Source organism: Sabethes cyaneus, chromosome 1 (assembly GCF_943734655.1).
Source record: "Sabethes cyaneus chromosome 1, idSabCyanKW18_F2, whole genome shotgun sequence".
Lineage (NCBI taxonomy): Eukaryota > Metazoa > Arthropoda > Insecta > Diptera > Culicidae > Sabethes > Sabethes cyaneus.
In genome coordinates this window covers 64,312,984-64,334,190 of record NC_071353.1, presented here as the reverse complement: position 1 = coordinate 64,334,190, position 21,207 = coordinate 64,312,984, and the positions used below count along the sequence as shown (strand labels likewise).

The 21,207-nt window shown below is 37.3% G+C and overlaps 1 protein-coding gene across 7 annotated transcripts in view; it reads right to left on the bottom strand.

Moving 5' to 3' along the window:
• The window catches only part of LOC128733030 (uncharacterized), a 404,411-nt gene that overhangs the window by 57,622 nt on the left and 325,582 nt on the right, over nt 1-21,207 (bottom strand). The window lies entirely within an intron of this gene.

The following is a 21,207-nucleotide window of genomic DNA, read 5'->3' as shown; positions in this document are numbered from 1 at the left end:
GGATCCCATCACCTCATACCGAACCATTCTTTGCGCAAAACATGACCACAGCACAATTAATCAAAGGGCGCACATAGTTATAGGTGATCCCCCTTCCCTCGCTGTGTCTTTTCGACCAGCGTCATTTCGAAAGTAATTTCATCATCGCCATTACGCTCATCATCTAGCCTGTCACTCTGACACTTCGAAAAGTCGTTTCAGTCAAGCTAATCTTGCGCTTCATTTATATCCCAACTGTCTTGTACCATAGGGCTAGGGCAACGATTGCCGTTCAAGCTAATGTGGCTGACTGCCTGCGCGTGTGCATCTTGCATTTCATCTCTAAAGTCATTTTTTTCGCTCTACGGTAGAGACGCCAACTATGAATTGTGAGAACTACATCAAACCTAGCGGTCCTTTCTTCTGAGTTCACAACGTAATAGGAGTGCAGCAATAAAATACCAATCGTAACGGGCAAAGGAGACAGGGTAGAAATTCACTAGACATGTTCCTGGATTATAGCTTTTTTTTACTCGTTTCTTAGCCATGCTTTTTTTCATCGTAAACTAACAGTTGATGGACGACCAACTGATTGCGAACAGTGATGCATTATTTTATTGCAAGCTACACCTCCATAGACCAATAGATCATTACCATCGGCCTGCAATATATGTATCACTGCGGAACAATTCCAAGTTATCTAATCAGTTTCTCAGAACACGTCTTCGTCAGCGAGAATTCTGGTTCTGTGGACCACCGCATGCTGGGTTAAAGATAACTGGCAATCAATATATGTACAAGAAGGTATCTGTTTAAATCCAATGCATCATTTGCAAGAGTCATCAATTTCCTGTCTTGGTAAAGCTTGATTATTTTTCAGCCTAATGTGAAGAATGTAGCAAAAATTTCTCGTTTAAATAACGTACAGACGTTACCTAGCTAGGAAATTCATTTCGTGTTAGCATCAACTTAAAAAAAAGAACCCTGATCAACTCGACGCAAGACTCTTGAATATTTTCATTCATAAATCGATTTAAATAACTCGAATTCTTTTTAAAGCGGGCAAAGATACATTAGGGTGATTTATCTGTTTTGGACAAGCATTACGCCTACTCTATTTTGGACATTTTCCATTTTTTTTTTGTCGAAAGTCCAAAATAGAGTACACGTAGCGCCTCGACCGTCCTCGTCCAAAATATATTAATTACCCTATGAGTTGGAAAGTAAGCATATTGGTGGAAAACTGGCTACTTTGAACCCGAGTACACATCAGGAGATTTCTGACTGAAAACTGTATTGGAAAAAAATGCAACAGACCAAAATAATCAGCAAAAATTCATTTTAAGTCGAATATTTTCGAAACTTTCAGGGAGTAAACACAAATTACCTATGTTTTTCCAAAGTTTGTTATATTCAACCTCCTCTTCTAGGCTGTGCGATATTTGCGCCATCTTTCTTACATACTTTCATCCACTCTTTTTTCAAATCCTGGTCGTTTTCGAAGATCTTCTCTATTTTCCGAAGCTTGCCCTTCATATAATCGCCCAGAAGTTTTCTATTGGGAGAAGTTCTGGCGAGTTTGGAGGATTTGCCTTCTTCTGCTCAAAAACGACATCGTTAGCTTCGTACCACACTATCAGTGGTTTCGCGTAACAGCACGGTGCCAGAACCGACCCAAACAGAGTGTCACCTTCGCGGGATTGAAGGAAGAGCAGTAGGCACTTCTGGGGGCATTCTCCTATATATATCTGGCCGTTGATGGTGCCGGTCGTTATGTACGGATTGCTGATTTGTCGATAAAGAAGGGCAATGTCTAAAGACGGTATAAACCCATGGCTTTGCTTTTTTTATTTTTTCACTATGCGCGCCTCCATTTGAATATATAACGTTTTGATTGAATGTCTATTCTTTTAGCTTTAGTCGCCATCGATAATATTCTCACTGATCTTAAGAACAAAGATGCTAAATTTTGTTTTCGGAACATGGTCTTCTATTCCTTCTAACTATTACTGTACGGGAAAATTGTGAGATTAGTGCTACGATCGAATCGGAATTCCAAACATTCAAATTGAACTTTTAATTTGCGCGACATTTTCAATTTGCGTTGTAAGTTGAAAGCACCTTTCTATGAATGATATTTTGGTAAAGGTGCATGTTTTTCTGACAGTAGATAAACATAAGTAGTGTATTAAGTTGCACACGGAAACTAGTTGTATAATTTAATAAACGGCATTAAATACATGGGTCGAAATGAAGGCAGCACGTCAGAGCACCCGGGGTAAAGGAGACTTATCGTAAATAAAGTGTTCCAGTCATTGCTTAGAAATCTCATATTATTTTTATGCAATATGCCTAAATTGATGCAATTTACTGCTCATTCTCAACATACTGCTCAAACAGACGAAGTGAACACCAACCTGAAAACAACGATTCAAACGAATCACTTGCGCTCATGTTCGTGTTATTCTGTATTCATTCATTCTCGAAGATAGTGAATGAAAAAAAAAGTGAATCATTTCATTTCGTTTTTAACCCTCTAACGGGCAACACCGTAAAAACGATGCGATCAAGCTAATGACTATTTTATCATGAAAGTACACACGAAAAAACCTTAAGTTCTGATTTTCATGCAAAAATAATTATCTGGATGAGCGCCAGGTAAGAAAAAGTTCAATTTCTCTTTTTCCTTTTTCATGTCTAACGCTCTGCCCAGATATTTTTTCAATTCAGATATATTACAAAATTAAAATAATGCATGAAATTTACTCATAGAAAAACTTTTTAGGTCAATCATTTTGTTCTAGATGTCTTTTTTCTACAAAAGTAAAAAATGGAAAATTCGCGCATTAATTATTTTCGAAATTTTTCGGAATTTTTGTTTTTGAAAGATGATAACTTTTGAATGCATGGTCAGAATGTTATGATATTAGTATCAAAATGTCAAGAAATCTGTACAGAACATATTTTCGATATTGCCAATTAAAAACAAATTTCGTATGCGGCTCTGGAGCTCCAAAAGCGAAGGCCGTCTACAGACGGTCTTACCCGTTAGAGGGTTAATGGCAAACGAAATTGCAATAAACGTGAACATTGCTCCGAAGTTTTAATTAATTTCCGTCAGCTTGGTTTGGGTTGATTTTAAAAAGCAGGCAGTTTAAATAAATAAACTTTGAGATCAAAAAGATCAGTCAAAAGCAAGAAAATTGACTGACAGGTTAGTCGAGCAATCATTCTGCACTGCAATTCATGAATAAATTACTTTGAAGGGTAGAAAACTGAGAAAAATAAACACTGTCAGCAGCTCATTAGTCCGGTCCATGGGCTGACAAATCAAAGAATACTGCCAGGGGTAAAACTGTATGCGTTGTTTACGTTTTTGCCATCATGCAGGGTTGCCAATTTTTTCGAACACTGGTTCCAGCACAATACTTCCTAAATAAAAAAAAAAATTTAATAATAAAAATTGATGTACTACCCCAAGTAACAATTTGGGTTTTATTACACTCTTATGATGGCATTTAAGCCCAAAATTAGGCTTGAAGATCACCATAAGAGTACAATAAAACTCGCATTGTTGCTTGGGACCGAACAACTCCCCCCATTGCTTAGCCTGATAAAATAAAGCGGATAGCATTAAAACATTCGCCATGATTATATAACATTTTGCCGAATACCATTTTGCGGAACACCACTTCCCAGTTCACCATAACACGGAATATAGAAACCTTAAGCGGGATGTACCATTTCACGGGAAATTTTTTCGATGAATTACCATTTCGCAGGGGTGATCCTCTCCTTACTCGCTGTCACTCGTTCGGGCGCAATTGAAAGAAAGTAATAGAGGTCAGTAGATCTAGGACAATGAATAAACCTAGATAGAGGTAAAATCTGCGGGCTGGCTACCCCCTTGCAGTGGCCGTCTCGCCCTGAATCATCTAGTGTTACTATTGATAGTTTTTGGTGGCCTTGTTATTGACTAATGTCTTATGAAGAGTCTAAAATTTGTCGAGTTTGATTAGTTTTTGAGTTAAGCAAAAATTTCTGTTTTATTTGTATGATAGTGCTTATCCCCCTACCACAGGGGTTAGGGGTCTCAAACCATCATAAAAAAAATCCTGCCGCCAAAACCTCCCACATGTCAAATTTGGTTCCATTTGCTTGATTACTTCTAGAGTAATAAAGGAATTTGTGTTTCATTTGTATGGGAGCCCCCCTGTCTTAAAGGGGGAGGGGTCTTAATTCACCATAGAAAAAATTCTTGTTTCCAAAAACACCCACATGCCAAATTTTGTTTTATTTGCTTGATTAGTTCTAGAGTTATGAGGAAATTTGTTTGGAAGCCCCCCCCCCCCTCCTAAAGGGGAGAGGGGTCATAATTCCCCTCGGAAAGAGGTATGGGGTCTCAATTTACCATAGAAAAAAAATTTTGTCTCCAAAAACACCCACATTCAAAATGTTGTTCCAGTTGCTTGATTAGCTCTCAAGTTATGCAGAAATTTGTGTTTCATTTGACCACTAAGAGGGGGGTCTCTAACCATCATAAGAACCTTCCCTGGCCCCAAAAAACTCTACATGAAAATTTTCACGCCGATCGGTTCAGTAGTTTTCGATTCTATAAGGAACATCCCGACAGACAGACAGACAGACAGAAATCCATTTTTATAGGTATAGAATACTGCCTTGATGACAGTAGTATACTCTCGGTTGAACGTGAGCTTGTTATCCAACAAAACTCCAAGATTATTATTCTGATCGGTGCGTTCGAGGACAGCTCCGTTTATTTGCTATGTCAAATGAGATAGGCAAATTATCACGATGAAATGTTATAACCACACATTTAGCGATGCTTATTGTTAGCTTGTTTTTCTTACACCAGCGAGTCCAGCAGTGTTTCAAACGGTGGCAATCGTCGACAGATTTCACAACTAGCTGGATCTTTAGATCGTCAGCATGTACAAGTCCAGTACGCATCCGGAACCCAGCAGAATAGCACTCGCCTTGAAGTACGAGGCGGAAAGCAAAAGTCCCAGGTTACTGCCATGTGGGACACCAGAAGTATTACTGAATGGACGTAAAACTTTGCAAATAGGTCCCACTTATCCCGGTGAATGAGGTAAGCGGGATCTATCGATAGTCAATATTTACAGTTGAACTTTCGAAGTGATATCACTGAAAAGTTTCTGTACTGCAAGAATTTTAAATAGTCATAGGTGAAATTACATAGTCGAATAAACCATAACTATGCGATTTCTAAGTTCCCTTTTCCCCGGGGTACTTTATTTGTTTTCTGTTTCATCATTTGCATGAAAACTCTAAATTTAACTAAATTTCAAAATGGATAGTGAAAACCCCGATTTAATCCACCTCTTGGTGAAAGGAATCTTTGTTATACCATCTCATATGTCATTTGAGTTAGAATTCGACACGCCTTCGGAACTCAACTTTTTGATAACACTATGGTAGTTATCATCAATACATATGCATGTCTATGTAATATACTGATAAATTTGTATAATATTCCAAAGCAATCAAAAAATGTCTTCCTTTTATTAGTATAATTTGTTATTTTGAGTTAATAGCGGGGTGACATTCTGGGGTTTGGTTTAAGTTAGAAACTGTCCTTTTTCCGGGATGTATTCGGAACGTTCCTAGAATGTGTCCAGCTATGCCCAATGTAATCCTGGACACTTTATATGTCGACAAATGAGCTACTTTTGCAATTTTGAGTACTTAAAGATGTCATATGTTGTATTTTAGCTCAATTCAGAAACTGATACCCGATCCGGAACATTGCCGGACGTGTTCAGATGTGGCCGATGATGTCTTGAACATTTTATACGTCTACCAATGGTCTAGTTTTGCAAATTCGAGCACTTGGAGGTGTCGCATGTCGCTCCCAGTTGGCCTCGAGGTATGATGCTGGCATAATAAGCCAGTCGTCGTATGTTCGAATCTCGGCTGGGAGAGGCTGTTAGAGTCAATAGGATAGTAGCAACTGGCCCTGCAATTGTCCTGTGCTCTAACAGCTGGCTGCGAAGTCTGTCGTATAAAAACAGAAGGTCAAGTTTCGATAACGGAATGTAGCACCTAGGCTTTGCTTTGCTTTGCTTTTGAAGGTGTCGCATGATGGGTTTGTTATGATTCAAGGTGCTTCTATGTTCAAGTTCCATATATTCCGGACATATCTTCGGAACCGTACATCCGATCCAAATTCTGTTCAATAGAATTCTTCTAGGCCAAGGGAAGCTTTCGTGTTCCCTCTTTCACTTTCTCTTTTGTGTGAGATTTCCGAAACCATCATTTTTCCAGTGATGCCGTAGAAGATACTGAGATTGTTGTTTTTTCTTCATTTGTTTTGTTTATTTGTTTATTTTTCAATAGTTCTATCCGACACAAGGTCTTAATGAAATATATGGCTGGGAAAAGCCATCTTGAGTTGCCATAAACGCATTCTCAAAATAGCGTTAAACCCCAGCATCTTTTCATCTAAGAGAACTAAGTTTACATTAAATCATCTTATCGACTAAAAATACATTAAATGCATAACAATCATCACAAATTTCATATAATTAAAAACATTGGTCCATAAATTAAAAATCAAAGGTCTCTCTACGACGCACAGTGGATCCTCACCCTGCAAAAGCTGGACAAAAATAAAAAAGTTGTCCGAAGATGCTGAAAATGTCATCTAAGGGTAATTTTGGGTCGCTGAATCTGATTTTTGCATCTAAACTGTTCTCAAATTATCATATGAACGTTTAGGGTTGTTTAAAACCTTATTAATACTGTAAATCATACTTTGTTTGTCTGTATATTCAGTTTTTATATTCTGAGCGTTTTGCAACAAACTTAATTACTAAAAGTACAGTAGGATTGCGATTTTGGCAACAAATGCGTGTCCCCTATGTTGCCAAAATCGAAACCGTGCCAAAATCGAGACCCTTTTTTGATATGAAAAAATTGAATGTAAGTGCGTTAGAAATTGACTAAATGTTATTAATCAAAGATTGCAACCTTTTTATGATAACAAGATTCGCCAAGAGCTATCCGTGCGGTGCAAGTAAGCTTTTGGCGACCTGCGGTAAAACGTAGTTCTACGGCAATAAAAATATTATTGTTCAAAACCGCAAACTTTTTTTCATGAATACACTTAGGGTAATATTTTTTCGTCATTTAGAGTATGTATGCGGAAACTAACCACACACATTTAAGCTTATTTTGGGAAGTAAAATATTTTGTGTTGCCAAAAACGAATACTTTTGTTACCAAAATCGAACCATGCCAAATGTTTCCAACACATAACTGTGTTTCAATTTGAACGATTATTTCATATTCACGTTTGTTTTAAAACAAATTAAAACTGTTTTTAGCCAACAGTGTTTCTTGCTATCCTTGGAATTTTGAAGCAAATTGAAAGATATTACAGATAACAAAAGTAACGACCTAATATGGAAGCAACACATGAATCAGAGAAAGATTTCGTTCGATTTCAGATATTTAAGATGATAAAAAATAATAGTTTTTTGAGTTTATTAGAACGATGAATTTGTTGATAAAAATTTATTGTATTGTTAATCGCAATCATCCTCTTCTAGCTTCAAAAGTGTTTTAACATCCGAAATTTGCACGAGGTTTATCAACATGAAGACCCATTTTTTCACGAAACTCTTGCTGTATTCGCAATTTAGTAGCTGTAAATTCATGCACATGACCCGTTTTACACCATTTCTTGAAGTTCAACCAAAATCAATTTTGTATTTGCATGCACGCAGTTAACATGCATGCATGTTATCAGCATCATTTAAATTTCCAATTTCAGAATTAGGCATGGCACAATCACTTCATTCAATTCACATCCATTTGACAGCGCCATCTCAATCAAACAGAACTTGAAAACATTATATATGAGGCATTTGTAGAGCTAGTTAGGCCATTGCAAATCCTGTTAAAAGTTTTGTGCCCCCCCCTTGGAAATTGGCTTGAAAAATCGGGGGGCAAAAAAATAATTTGTGGGATATGAGTCAATTTTTTTTATAAAATCAATTGACTGTGGGCTCTACAGTCTGAAAAACTCGAAAAATGAGTGTACGAGTTGAGTTAACGCTTCTAGCATGAAACAGAAATGGAAATTCGAACAATGGAATTTTCGAAATTAGTCCAAAAAAATTTAATATTTTTTGAAACGATGGTTCTACAATTGATGAAGGGACGGTAGGGAAAGAAATGAAAATTTTTGGAGAAGGTGGGGAAGAGCGGAAAGGAAGGGGGGGTATTGGTAGCTATGCTTGACAAGTAGTCATTTTGACTCCTACCTTTTGTCCAATACTGGAAGGTGCATGAGTCGAACCAAGCTGTAATCTGATATTACAACCGGATGCCCTGGCGGGTATTGTGGGTTCGAATCCGATCTCAGATTACAGCTTGGTTCGACTCATGCACCTTCCAGTATTGGACAAAAGTTAGGAGTCAAAATGACTACTTGTCAAGCATAGCTACCAATACCCCCCCCCCCCCTCTTCCTTTCCGCTCTTCCCCACCTTCACCAAAAATTTTCATTTCTTTCCCTACCGTCCCTTCATCAATTGTAGAACCATCGTTTCAAAAAATATTAATATATATGTATGACCGCATTTCAAGGTCAAGACTAAAAACTTGAGATTAGTCAAAAAAAAATTTCCTTCGTTTTTGTCTTGTTTTCGTAGATTTTTACATAGAAAATAATAACGTATATATTATAAGCAAGAATAGATTCGGTTTTCATGTTTTAACTTTAAATAAAAATGCTTAAAACCCATATTTTTTTGGCTCGATTAAAAAATTCACTTTGTTTTTTTTCGCTCCCGTTTTTTCAGTGGCCGAACACCGGAAGGACAAAAACTTTATAAAATATTTGTAATGGCCTTATTATCTTCAAATTTGCTGAACAGAGCTAGGCTGTATCAAATGAATGTGAATTGAATCAAAATGATCGTACCATCCCTGTTCAGAGTTCATCAAATTTGAGACCTTGGCACAAAACAGCGCAAGATGCCACTATGATTTTTTAAAATTAGACATAATTTCCTGTAAAATAAAACCTGAGCGGTCGTTGCACTAGCCATGCACTCCTAAATAGATGGCGCCCTAAAGATCGAAACACGGTTTAAAAAAAATAAAAACGTGTATTTTATATTGTAACTTTTATAACAATGATTTTTTATGAAATATAAAAATTTCATTGGATTCCCAAGAAAATTTCCTATCAAAAAGCATCATTGCATGTAGCATAGTGTTGAATGTTTTAAGCTAACTAAAACGAGTTGAATATCAAAGGGAGCAAAGTTTTCGTATTACGAATTTCAATAAATTTCACTGACTTTGGTATCTTCAAAAAATTCTACAGCTTTAGTTTGCAATCAAATTTACTTCAAAATTTGGCAAATATATATTCAGTGATAGTACATTTAATAAAAAAATTTAAACAGTGCAGCAGGAGCGAAGATAGTATGCCAGGGTGTCGTATGTTCCCATCAAAATCTTTTGTGACGTATTAGCGACACTATCTTTCCGCCGTTCCTTAAGCGAAGTTCATATATAATCATCTGATCTTACAACATCTGGCATCATTTAATTCGAAGAAAATAAGCAACATTAGGATTAGGTTTGATAAACAATCGATAAGTTTATAACGGTCTTGATAAAGACAATTAAAATTAAGAACTAAGATGAAATCTCTCGTAAACCAAATTCGGAGACTAAAACGCTTTCAAATGTTGCTCGTTGTAAAACACTGACTTTGAGCTGGTGTTCAATTACGCGCAGCCAACGCTAACCACATTCATTACTAAAGCGTACTTTATGTAAAAACATCATCATAAAGAAAACCTAAACAAATATCAATGTTTCCAGCTCGTCTTATGTGCGGCACGCGTAGCTTCTCTCGATGCATAAGTTAGATGGCTCTAACCATACAGCTCCCGTTCCATGACCATGACGCTCAGTCTGTCAACCGATCCACCGTCAGCGACTTTCATCAATCACGGATCTTATTGCCGGCAGCATAGTAAATGGAATAATTGAGCAATAATTTATACTTTGAGACTAAACAAACCATAACTTACCAAAAGGAGAAGTCTCGTCCCTTTCGTTCAAGTTTTCGCATTTCACTGCACGGCAATGCGTCGCGTTGTTTATCCTCGACTGCGGTGAGAATTGAAAACTGTTTATATTAAACAAAACAATCTGAGAGATTGTGATTATCGTAGCATAGTTTAGTGTTGAGTAGAAGGGAAAATGTTTGGTCTGATAGATCTTTCAATTAGCGTGGTTTTGATATTGACACGAATATACCCACAAATGACACTGTGAGCAACACACTCCCAGCAGGACCCACTGTTTCGCGATGTAGTGCTCTTCGCCTTGCCCGTCATTCTGCAGCGAGCTGACAACCATTGTGAATGACACCACCGAGAGCCACTCAGCGGGAGGTCTGTAATCTCTACGTCTGGGGTTTGTGCAATTTGCATTTCGATATTGTTGTATGCCTAGTTGGACGCCGCCGCTTCCTTCTAGCCTGTTGCTGAATGGTTTCTGTTCCACAAAGATGACGTGGCAAAAGTCTCACATGAGAACGACAGAATTATGAGATGAAAAATGAACAACAACAAGCAAGTGGCACGGTTTATTCAACTGGTTTCGATCACCAGCAGCAAATCGTTTCCAATCGAAGGCGATGTGTGTGTGCGTGTGCAGTATGTTTAAATATAGGGCAATAGAAAACCGAATGCTACCCTCTCAAATCACAGCGCGCTAGCTAAACTGCTGATTCGCGAGAACTTGACGGACAAACAGTCTAGGACACTAGTAGACCAAACAAACCGTTAAGGATGAATTAAACAATTGTTTACAGAATGTTGAGTCAATTGATTTTCATGCTATGGGAAACTACTTAACCTCTTCGCCACGTCCATGACACAAGTGTCATCTTCATGCAAGCTGAGGGTTTAATTCATTCATAAACGTAATAATACACTCATACGAAACTTTACTATCAACTAAGCAATGAAGCCCATGTTAATTCTTTTAGTTTATATGTTTTTTCTTGTGAAACTGACATATCAATTTTTTAAAGTGTGTTTTAGGATATTTTATGAGGGAGTATTCGTTCTTATATTGGATGAACTGAGAAAAACGATATGCAAACTGTGAATAATTGACTGTCCAGTTCCCAGTTCACCCATTGTTCGTTCTCCACAAAAAAACATTTACTCCGTCATAAAGTACAAAAAAACTTGACCATTATAATTCGATACAAAAATTATAATATGTTTTTGGGCTTAGACATAAGTGAAAACAAACCGCCATCAACTCAGTAGGTACACATTGTGCACAATTGGGTCCTAAAATTTGTAAAAAAAAAAGATTTTTGAAGAGGGAATGGTAAAGCTTTACGTTAAGACCACGAGGGCATAGTTTTTTCTCTTTTAAAGAGACGCATTTCATTTGAAAACTTAAAAACAAAAATTGTTTACAATTTCTACCATGACATTAGAGAGCTACCTTGACATAAGCGAAAAAATATGTTTCTCGGAACACTCGGAATTGAAAGTGGTATGTATAACTTCAAAACCAGAGTGGTACCGGAACGCAAGGACAAAGAGTTTTCGTCAATCAGCGCAACAGCAGAATTCTTCAAACAGAACATTTTGCTGGCCCTCGAAGGATATAGCTCGTAAGTAGCAAACAGACAAAATGCAACGGTGCAAGGTATTAGTGAAACCGGTGCACTGCAAGTGGGTGGTGCAAATTTCTTTCCCAGATCGAAGACTATCTATTTGCCGATATCATTCTGAGGCAACCATGGTCCTATGTTTCGGCACTTGGAACCTAGCTTGGAACTAAATGTTAAGGCTTAACGGAACTACGACTCTACAACGTGGGAATTCGATTTTAAGGGAGCATTGAAAGAGATTGGTAAGCGGTGTTTTAATAGTGACGATTCCCATTAGGTGCTTGTTTGAAGCAAGGTCAAGTGTATTGTGCCGTGCAGCAACTTTACGAGTCATAAGCAAATTTATATTTTAATAATAATTATCCTGTACTTGCCAATACATTGAAAATATGCTTTTCTAGTAAGGAGGGGTACAGAGGGGAAGCATTAACGAAAAACTGGTGGTTTAAATTGCTAAATTGCATACGTGTGTGGGATACGCAGAAAATAACCACGCTACGGACCCAGCCGACCCAGCCGAACAATCTAAAAAACTCAGGTCGTCTCGAAACTGGTAGTATATTAGCAATCATTTTGATATGTTCTGCATTCTGCTTTATCGGTATGATCAGCAGCAGTGCAAACGGCTTCTAACTGAAGACTTTGCATCTCGATGGCAGATATTACATCCACTCTGTGACCAAGTAATGGAGCTACTTTTTAGTACACTCAAAATAATCCACACGTCCTTTTCACGTGAAAAATCACGTAAATTTCTCTACAGGCAGTTACGTGATTTTCAGATGACTGTTTTATTGCAAAAAATAATAGCATCTATCTGATTTTCACGTTAGCGCATTAGTATGTGTGCGAACTGCCTGAAAATCACGTAAATGGTACATGAAAAGCTGGATGGAAAATATTCACATAATTTTTCCTATGATTTCGACGTGAAATTTATTTTGAGTATAGCATTTAAAAGCATAGGGCTGATATGATGCGATATATAGCAATTGCATTTTTTTACAACACAAGACATTTCTGTACACCTATATGATATAGGTAAACAAAAAGTTTTCCGAGACATTTGATGACAAGCTATAGTTTCTTTCCAGAATGAGTGTTGCCTTGACACAACCTTGCATAGTGCATAGCATACAGTTTGCCTATATAAAGTTGTCCAAATAATTTTTTTTGTTCAAAATTTTAGAAAACAAAAAAATCGTTTTCACCGGCAATAGGCCAAAAATATAAACCTGAGTATCGAATTGGATGTTCCTAACCCTAACCTGATCGATTCAAGCCAAAAACTATATAGGGCTTTAGGACCCAATTGTATTCACTGACATGGAATAATAATCTGTTGATTTTGTTACTACATAATTGTGACTATGCCTCCAAATTGGCTTTGAGATGCGACATTGGTACAATAAGGCAGTGTTGTCGCAATTATCTTCCTACACTGCCGAATAAAAGAAAATGGTTGAGTTTTGAAAACGCAATGCAGCACCGAGACTTTGCTTGCATTACTGACCGCAAGAAAGAGTGCAACTTTTTAGAATACGGGAGGGTATTTCCATTAACAATCATACGGAAAGCTGGAAAGTAACGTATTTACAATACTCGTCTGTTTAGATTATTAACATAAAACACGTCTAAAATTATACTTATTTGTTTCTCGAGACACATTAAAGTCAAATACATGGTAACATTGATTGAATAGACGAGACATACTGCGCACTGGTTCATGTAGACCATAATTCGTCCTAGCTGGAGTAATACTGAGGAACGAGTGATATCGTAGATTGCGGCGTCGTATATCGATATCCAGCATGCTGAGGAGTATTGAACAATCAACGTTACCTTGCAGGAGATCGCCAATAAAGCATACTTTTGGTATTCATACTTCAATGGTAGTGTAAAGCGTTTCTACATTGCATAAAGACTTACTGCATCAAGAAAATGTAATTTTACTCTCAATTATTCCTATTCAATTTCATTCGGGTGTTGCTTGCCTCAAAATACTGTATCTCTGGATCGGATAGAACACCTCGTGGTGACGAGTAACTCTTACGTTAAAAAATCTGGGAAACATGATTGAGTTGGAACTTTGGAGACAAAATTGTACTCATTGGGAGAAAATTGCAAATTTAGTTTCTTAACCGAATTTAAAAATATTTGGCTGCACTGCTGCTATTAAAATGTAATATCAAATAAATAATAGTACACTGGATTTGATAACTTACGCCCAAAATGTAAAGATGTCTAGATGCTAAAAAGAGCAATATTTAGCATACGCCGTTTTTGAATGTTGATGTTTCTCGCTTGTGGCAGTCATAAACAGCGTAACATGTGGCAAGATGGGCCGCCATCGGCTTCAGCCTACAAGTCTGACAGAAGGCACCACAAAAAAACAGTGTAACATAATCGAAGGATAGGGTTACAAATTAATGCGTTGAAAAACAAATATATGGTAGGAAGAGGCTCCCGAGAAAGTAACGTTTGCCTCCCACGGATAGTGACTATTGACGGCGATGAACTGTAAGTGATTGATGAGTTCGTATATTTGGGATCTCTGGTCACCGCAACAATAATACGAGTAAGGAGATCCAACGACGCATTCAAGCTGGAAATCGAGCCTACTTTTCCCTTCGCAAGACGTTTCGATCAAGGAGCACACGCCGCCGCACAAAGCGGAAGATGTACAAAACGCTAATCAGACCGGTAGACCGGTAGTCCTCTACGGACTTGAGACAGTAACTCTACTAACGGAAGACATACGTGCACTTGCCGTTTTTGAACGAAAGGTGTTGCGGACTATTTTTGGCGGAGTACAGACGGAAAGCGGAGAGTGGCGAAGACGTATAAATCACGAGCTGCAGGCACTGCTTAGAGATTCCCATCGTACACCTGGCGAAAGTTGGGAGACTACGGCGGGCCGGCCACGTCGCAAGAATGCCGGACGACTGTGTAGTGAAATCCGTTCTCTTCAAGAACCCCACCGGCATCAGAAATAGAGGGGCTCAACGTGCTAGATGGCTCGACCAGGTTGAAGCCGACTTGCGTGTGTCGAGACGCGCAACGAATTGGCGACGAGTAGCCCAGGACCGAGTACAATGGAGAGGAATTCTTGATATGGCAAGAGCCACCCCGGCTCTCGGCTGAATAAGTAAGTAAGTAACATAATCGAAATATCTTCACAAATCTTACTGGTCACGCAATTCATGGCTGTGACGAGGAGAATAGAAAGAACAATAAAAACGATTTACACTCTTACACTCAAAAAAATCGACACGTCGCATCCACGTGAAAAATAATGTAAACTTCTGTACAGCAACTTACGTGAATTTCATGTACTAGTTAATGGGAAAATTAATAAAACTTACCGGGATCGCACGTATACTGGTTAGTATGAGTGCGAGTTACCAACAATTCACGTATATGTTACATGAAAAGTGTGATGGATAAGAATTACCTATGTTTTCACGTAAACTTGACGTGCCGATTTTTTTGAGTGTAGCAATGGGAGCTGCTAGAGAGCTTTAGAGAGTCGCCATCTTAAACCGAAAATTCTAATCGAACAGAATCAGTTGTCAAAATAAGTCTAATCGAACAGGAGACTTGTCAAAATACCGATTAGAGTGCCTTAAAAAGAGTAACGACTAGAGAGCCTGTTAAAGATAGAGAGACACCATCTCAAATCAAGAACATTTTTTGAGCAGGTTTTTTTAATTTTAGCAGCTTTTTATGAATTATTTAACCTTCTGCGGCTGAGGTTCCCCAATCTTAACGATTATACTGACGTGGTAGTCTGCTGGACACCTAAACTTAACTTAATAATTCCTATTAATGAATTATGAACATTCATATTTTAATTATTTTAGAACTCGGTACATCTCTTTAGTAATTACAGTGGACCCCCGTTCGTTTGAACGATTCCTCATGCAAACTAACGGGGTTACTTTTTAATTTGAACAACTGGTAACCCGAAATATGCTGAAACCGCTGTGAACTGGCCGCCCTGCTCTTTGTTATTGTTTTGGTGGTTTGTTTTAGTCGGCAGTTGCAAGTGCGAATATTGCATTTTCCGATCGAATTTCTATCTTAATCGTTAGGAAAACGAAATGTGAAACCGATTAAACACGCTAGGTCAGTACAAACAAATCGTGTTTATGTGCATTGTTTGCATAAACAAATGATGTTATGTTGAGAATGACATTTGAACCATTTTTAATTTGCACATCGTGCAAACCAGCGGGGTTCAGATTAAAAAGTGTTCAGATTAAAAATGGTCAAACGAACGGGGGTCCACGGTATACCTCAGATATGAGTCGAGAAGACACTACAAACTTAAGAATCAAAATACAACACTTGACGCATCTATTGCATTTTTCAGATTGCTGGTGTCTGTCAGACTACCGCCGCAGAAGGTTAAAATAAAATTTTCAGAGAAAGGTTCCTTGAATATGTTATTATTATATGCATGTTAGGCCATTGCAAATCATATTTAAAGTTTTTGTCTCCCCCCCTTGGAAACTGGCTTGAAAAATCGGGGGGCAAAATAATAATTTGTAGGATATGAGTCAAATTTCTTTTTATAAAATCAATTGTCTGTGGGCTCTACAGACTGAAAAACTCGAAAAATGAGTCACCGAGTTGAATTAACGCTTCTAGCACGAAACAGAAATGGAAATTCGAACAATGGAATTTCCGAAAATCGTCCAAAAAAAATTCCTTGGTTTTTGTCTTTTTTCGTATATTTTTGCATAGAAAATAATAACGTATATATTATAAGCAAGAATAGATTCGGTTTTCACGTTTAAACCTTAAATAAAAATTCTTAAAATCCATGTTTTTTTTGCTCGATTAAAAAATTCACTTTTTTTTTGCCCCCCCCCCTTCAGTGGCCGAACACCGGAAGCACAGAACAGAAGTGGAAGTCCGAACGATTCGGCGATCAAAACTGGTAACAGAGACTTTTTTGTTTTTCTTTTTCTTTGGGAAGGTTTTCACAGAGAAGCGAATAACAGCAATATAAGCAGAACGCTCGCTGCCAATCGCATAGCAGCTTTCACATGTTTTCGTGTGCATTCGTATGCGTTCGTGTGTTTTCGTGGGAAAAAGTGACTCGCTACCGCCAGGTTCGCAAGTATCTGTAGAAAGTAGCGTGTACGTGTTTGGATTTCTACTTCCCCTTCTGTTCTGTGCCGGAAGGACAAAAGCTATAAAAATAAAATATAAATATAAACAGATATAACATATAACAGATATAAAATATTTGTAATGGCCTTATTAGCATCGAGAATCTCGAAATCTTTAATTTAAATCGCTGGTTCTCAAAAGAATTAGCAATAACAGACAACAGCAGCATAACTATTTACGGTACGACCATTAACTGTGTTAAAATTATCATGAAAAGGAATTACATATCCAGATTTTATAAAAGTTATTTATTTCAAATGTCTGTTGATCACAGAATAATCTGTGCATGCGGCAACACTAACAGACGCAGGTGCATTGTTGCTAGATTATTTGTTTCAGATGGCGACTCTCTAAGGCTCTCTAGGAGCTGCTAAATATGGCAGAGGGTTGCGTTTATAGTACCGAATATCAGTAGCTGGATTAACTGGCAATGGGCATTCTTAATAGCAGACAGTTAAGTGCCGAATCAGCATAATAAATTTTACATTATATTTCAATGATTGTAGGCAAAGTAGGATTCTTCGATAAGCATTCTCATTGACTATTGTTTTTGATTCAAGCTTCTAAAAAATGTCTGCTTTACTTGATTGATCGGCATTGGGAGTTGAGGGGAATTACCAGCGTTCACGGTATGGGCTTCAGCTGACTACTTTGCTGTTACAAATATTTCTTTAAAAACTCTTGAATTGAAACTGAAACAAATATAATAGATTTAATTTCGAGTTCTAAAGTATGGAGAACTTAGCCTTGAACTTTATAATAAGTTCTAATGTTGATTGCTGCCATTTTTATTATAACAGAGAACATTAAACATAGGAAAATGCCAAATATATACTCTAAAGGCCGTACGTTTTCTGATAACCATAGTTGGTGATAACTAGTATTGATTACAAAAGCGTTGAAATGTTCTATCACTGTTGATTAACTGAGTTGTTTCATCGTATACGTCAGATATTGTGAGATTCAAACTGTCAATGTTTTTGAACCTTGCCTATATCAAAATAAAGTAAAACAGCTCGCAATACTTTTGATTCGTTTAATTAGTCCTTGAGTTATGAAATCGAAATACATTTTTTTGGGTACATTTTTTACTACGACCAGCTATTTGATCTATTTTGTCTTTTTGTGTGAGTGATTTTATCTTGCGGGTTAAGGAGAAATGAGTCGTCATTGATTCTGTAAATTTTAAAAGCAGTTTTTTTATTTGTAACAAAAATTCTGTTCATAAAAATATATTTTCTTTGTTCAGATTGGCAAGAAGAAGGCAGTGAATACATTTCTAAAACCAGATCCCAAAAGCTGCTTCCAAAGTTAGGCTTTCCGACGAAAAGTTAATGACTGCTTATTCCCTCTTAATGGTATTGTCCCAATAAGGTATTGTGTGACGAATTAAGTTCATTGCCTTCTTGTGAGAATTCATCCATAAATCTGAGAGGCGTATCAAATCCGTGCCAAAGAATACCTCCTACATAAAGGACTATCGAATCACAAGGCTTTCGTTTGGAAATATTGCATCTTTTTCATAAATATTTGTAAAGTGCTATACTTTTTGGATAAGATTTTGAAGGCTCAAAGTTTGGTTTTATTGTGTTCCATTGCCGTTGATTTTGCTTCCAAACAGTGGTAAAAGTTTCCTAAGCTTTAAAAATTCATCGGTTGAAATAAATAAATGTATTCCAGTTTGATGTCGTAATGGTAATATAAACAAACTATTCTATTTCTATATACTGTGTCAACTGTGTTGATACAATAAACTAATTATCTAAAAGTGATTAATTGATTGTAGTACTTAGCTTCAACCATAGTGCCATTGTTTAAGTTAGTTCCATCACAGGAAAACCATTTCGTGTCGCCAATAACAACAGGAATAGATTAACTTTTGGGTTGGTGTCCTTTATCAATACCTGTACCCAGCAGTCACGCTCTTCAGCACCGAAAGGAACAATTTCAATGCTAATGGGTGTGCGGAAAGTTCTTCCCCAATATTGTTGATAAGCCGATTTTCCACTCGACAGACATGACAGCGCAATAACCGATACGATACCGAAGCATGCGGATGCAATGTGATGATGTAACTATGACTCGCTGCAACGGGAAAATTGCCCGATGTTGTACGAAGTAGATCGAATAAACGAACACAATAGCATCAAAGCGAAGGTGTGGGTGGGTGTACGTTTACGAGAATATCGTTTGCAATGATAGTATGATAGTAGAATCTGTCGAAAAGTATGGTACGTCTTTACGATCGCCAGTGACCGACTGTAGCATAAACATTGCATCACTAGCATAGCCCGAACGAGAGAGGGAGACATCGACTAGGAAAGTCGATTCGTAACAAGAGAACTGACAGTAGCTAGGTTTCGGGAGGAAACAGAACGACCAGCTAGTCAAAGTGAGAGAGCGCATTCGAAAAACGGTGGGGTGACGTACAGTTGCGAGAAAGAGTGCTGCGCAGCCAATAGACGTTTGGCTCCGCCTCTCTTCGGCATGTTTTTTGGTTGTTGTTTGTTCCTTCGTCGGTTGTGCGATTTGCTTTTGTTTTACGTTTACTCGATTCTTGCAAACTAGCTGCTAAACCGAGCGAGCGGTGGGGTGCGGCTAATGATTTATGCTTTTTCATGATACAGCGAGCAAGTATAGAGATAATGTTATGTGAAGGTCCGCCGCTTGGTTGCTCGTTGCTGTTCGTAGCTTACCGAAACTGCTAAAAAAGTGCACTATTTAATCAGCAGAGAAGTACATGAGGGCGGAAGTTTGATGAAATTCAATATGTGCTTGGTAAACATATAATCATGATGATGAAAAGTGGTCGTCCATAAATAGATGCTAAAAAAACCCTTCCACGAATGATAAAAGATGGAGAATTTCATTAGATGGAGAGACCAGAATCATACGAATCTTTATTAATACAAAAAATCTTTATTAAATCATACAGGTTTATTTACATTTCAAGGTTTATAATTATAATATATAATTTTTCGAAATCGTGCAGTACATTTTTTCTGGTAAATAAACGACTTTCATAGCAATTTTTATTTCTACGAATATCTGGAAGATCGAATAATCCACAGCCAGGTATAGTTGGTGTTGCTGCGGGAATCATTTTAACAAAAGAAAACACAAATCTCTTATATGTAATTGAATTGAATTGAATTGCATATGAGTAATGCATTCGAGCGTCAGTCGAATATCTGATTATGATACGAAATGACATTCATAAATCTAATTACCTAGGTGTATCTGATCGGATTCGAAAACTATTCTACTGGCAGAAGAGTAAACAACCTCTTGTCTAAAAACAGTTCCTTTTCAGTACAGATTAGATGTTTACCCCAGATGATGTTGTCAGGGCATTTTACCCTGATTTTTTTCAATATGAAGGGATGTAAAAGTCAATATCTCCGGATTCCGTTGGGATAAAATTGATCTTTGTTCGTCATGTATAAGCTATTTTATTGAGGAATCTGGTCACATGGTACTTGTTTACATTACATGGTTATTTCTTGATATTTGGGTAAAATAAACGGCATCAATCGCACTGACTGAGTAGGTAAAAGTTTATCTTCTCGCCGGTAGAAACCAAGAGCAGTCATATAAAATTAATATTATGCATAAGAAGTGTGTGGTGCTTATACGGGTAATGATAAAATTGGGAGAATGAAACAAAACTAGGTATTAAACTACCTAATATAACAGGCGGCAGTAGTTTAGTGAGTAAAACATTCGGGTACCAACGGAAAGAGCGTGGGGGCGAGCCCCTCGTGCCATTGCGCAACACGATATATTTTTGGTCCGTATCAAAATTTTTCAGTCCATCTAATTAATCATTCTTCAGACACTTCCTCCCTTTCCAAAATATTTTACGTCATGACCACATATAGTTATATATGATTATACATAAAAAAGAAAAAAAGCTTTTCGTATATACGTAATACGTTATTATTTTCCGTGTGAAAACCTTCCAAAAGATAAATGAAATAGAAAAAAATTTTTCGATCTTTTCGATCGTTACATTGTTTGAACTTCCACTTCCATCTGATGTTATACAAAAAATATACTTATGTATTTTCATTTTTCATAAAAAACAACAGCATGTCAACAGAAATTAATTGAAGACAATGAGTTGCTGTGTACTACGACAAATAGGTTCACTTTCATAACAGTCAAGACCTGTTGCGACAAGGAGACTCTACTGCTTCTTTTCGGAAAAGAAACAAACAAAACCATAAAAATTAAGTAGTGTAACATTGTTGTCACTGAGTTGGGAAATAAAACGGCTCGTTAATGTTGTCAGTGCTTCGTATTTATATATTTTTAATAGTGAATTTCACAAAATA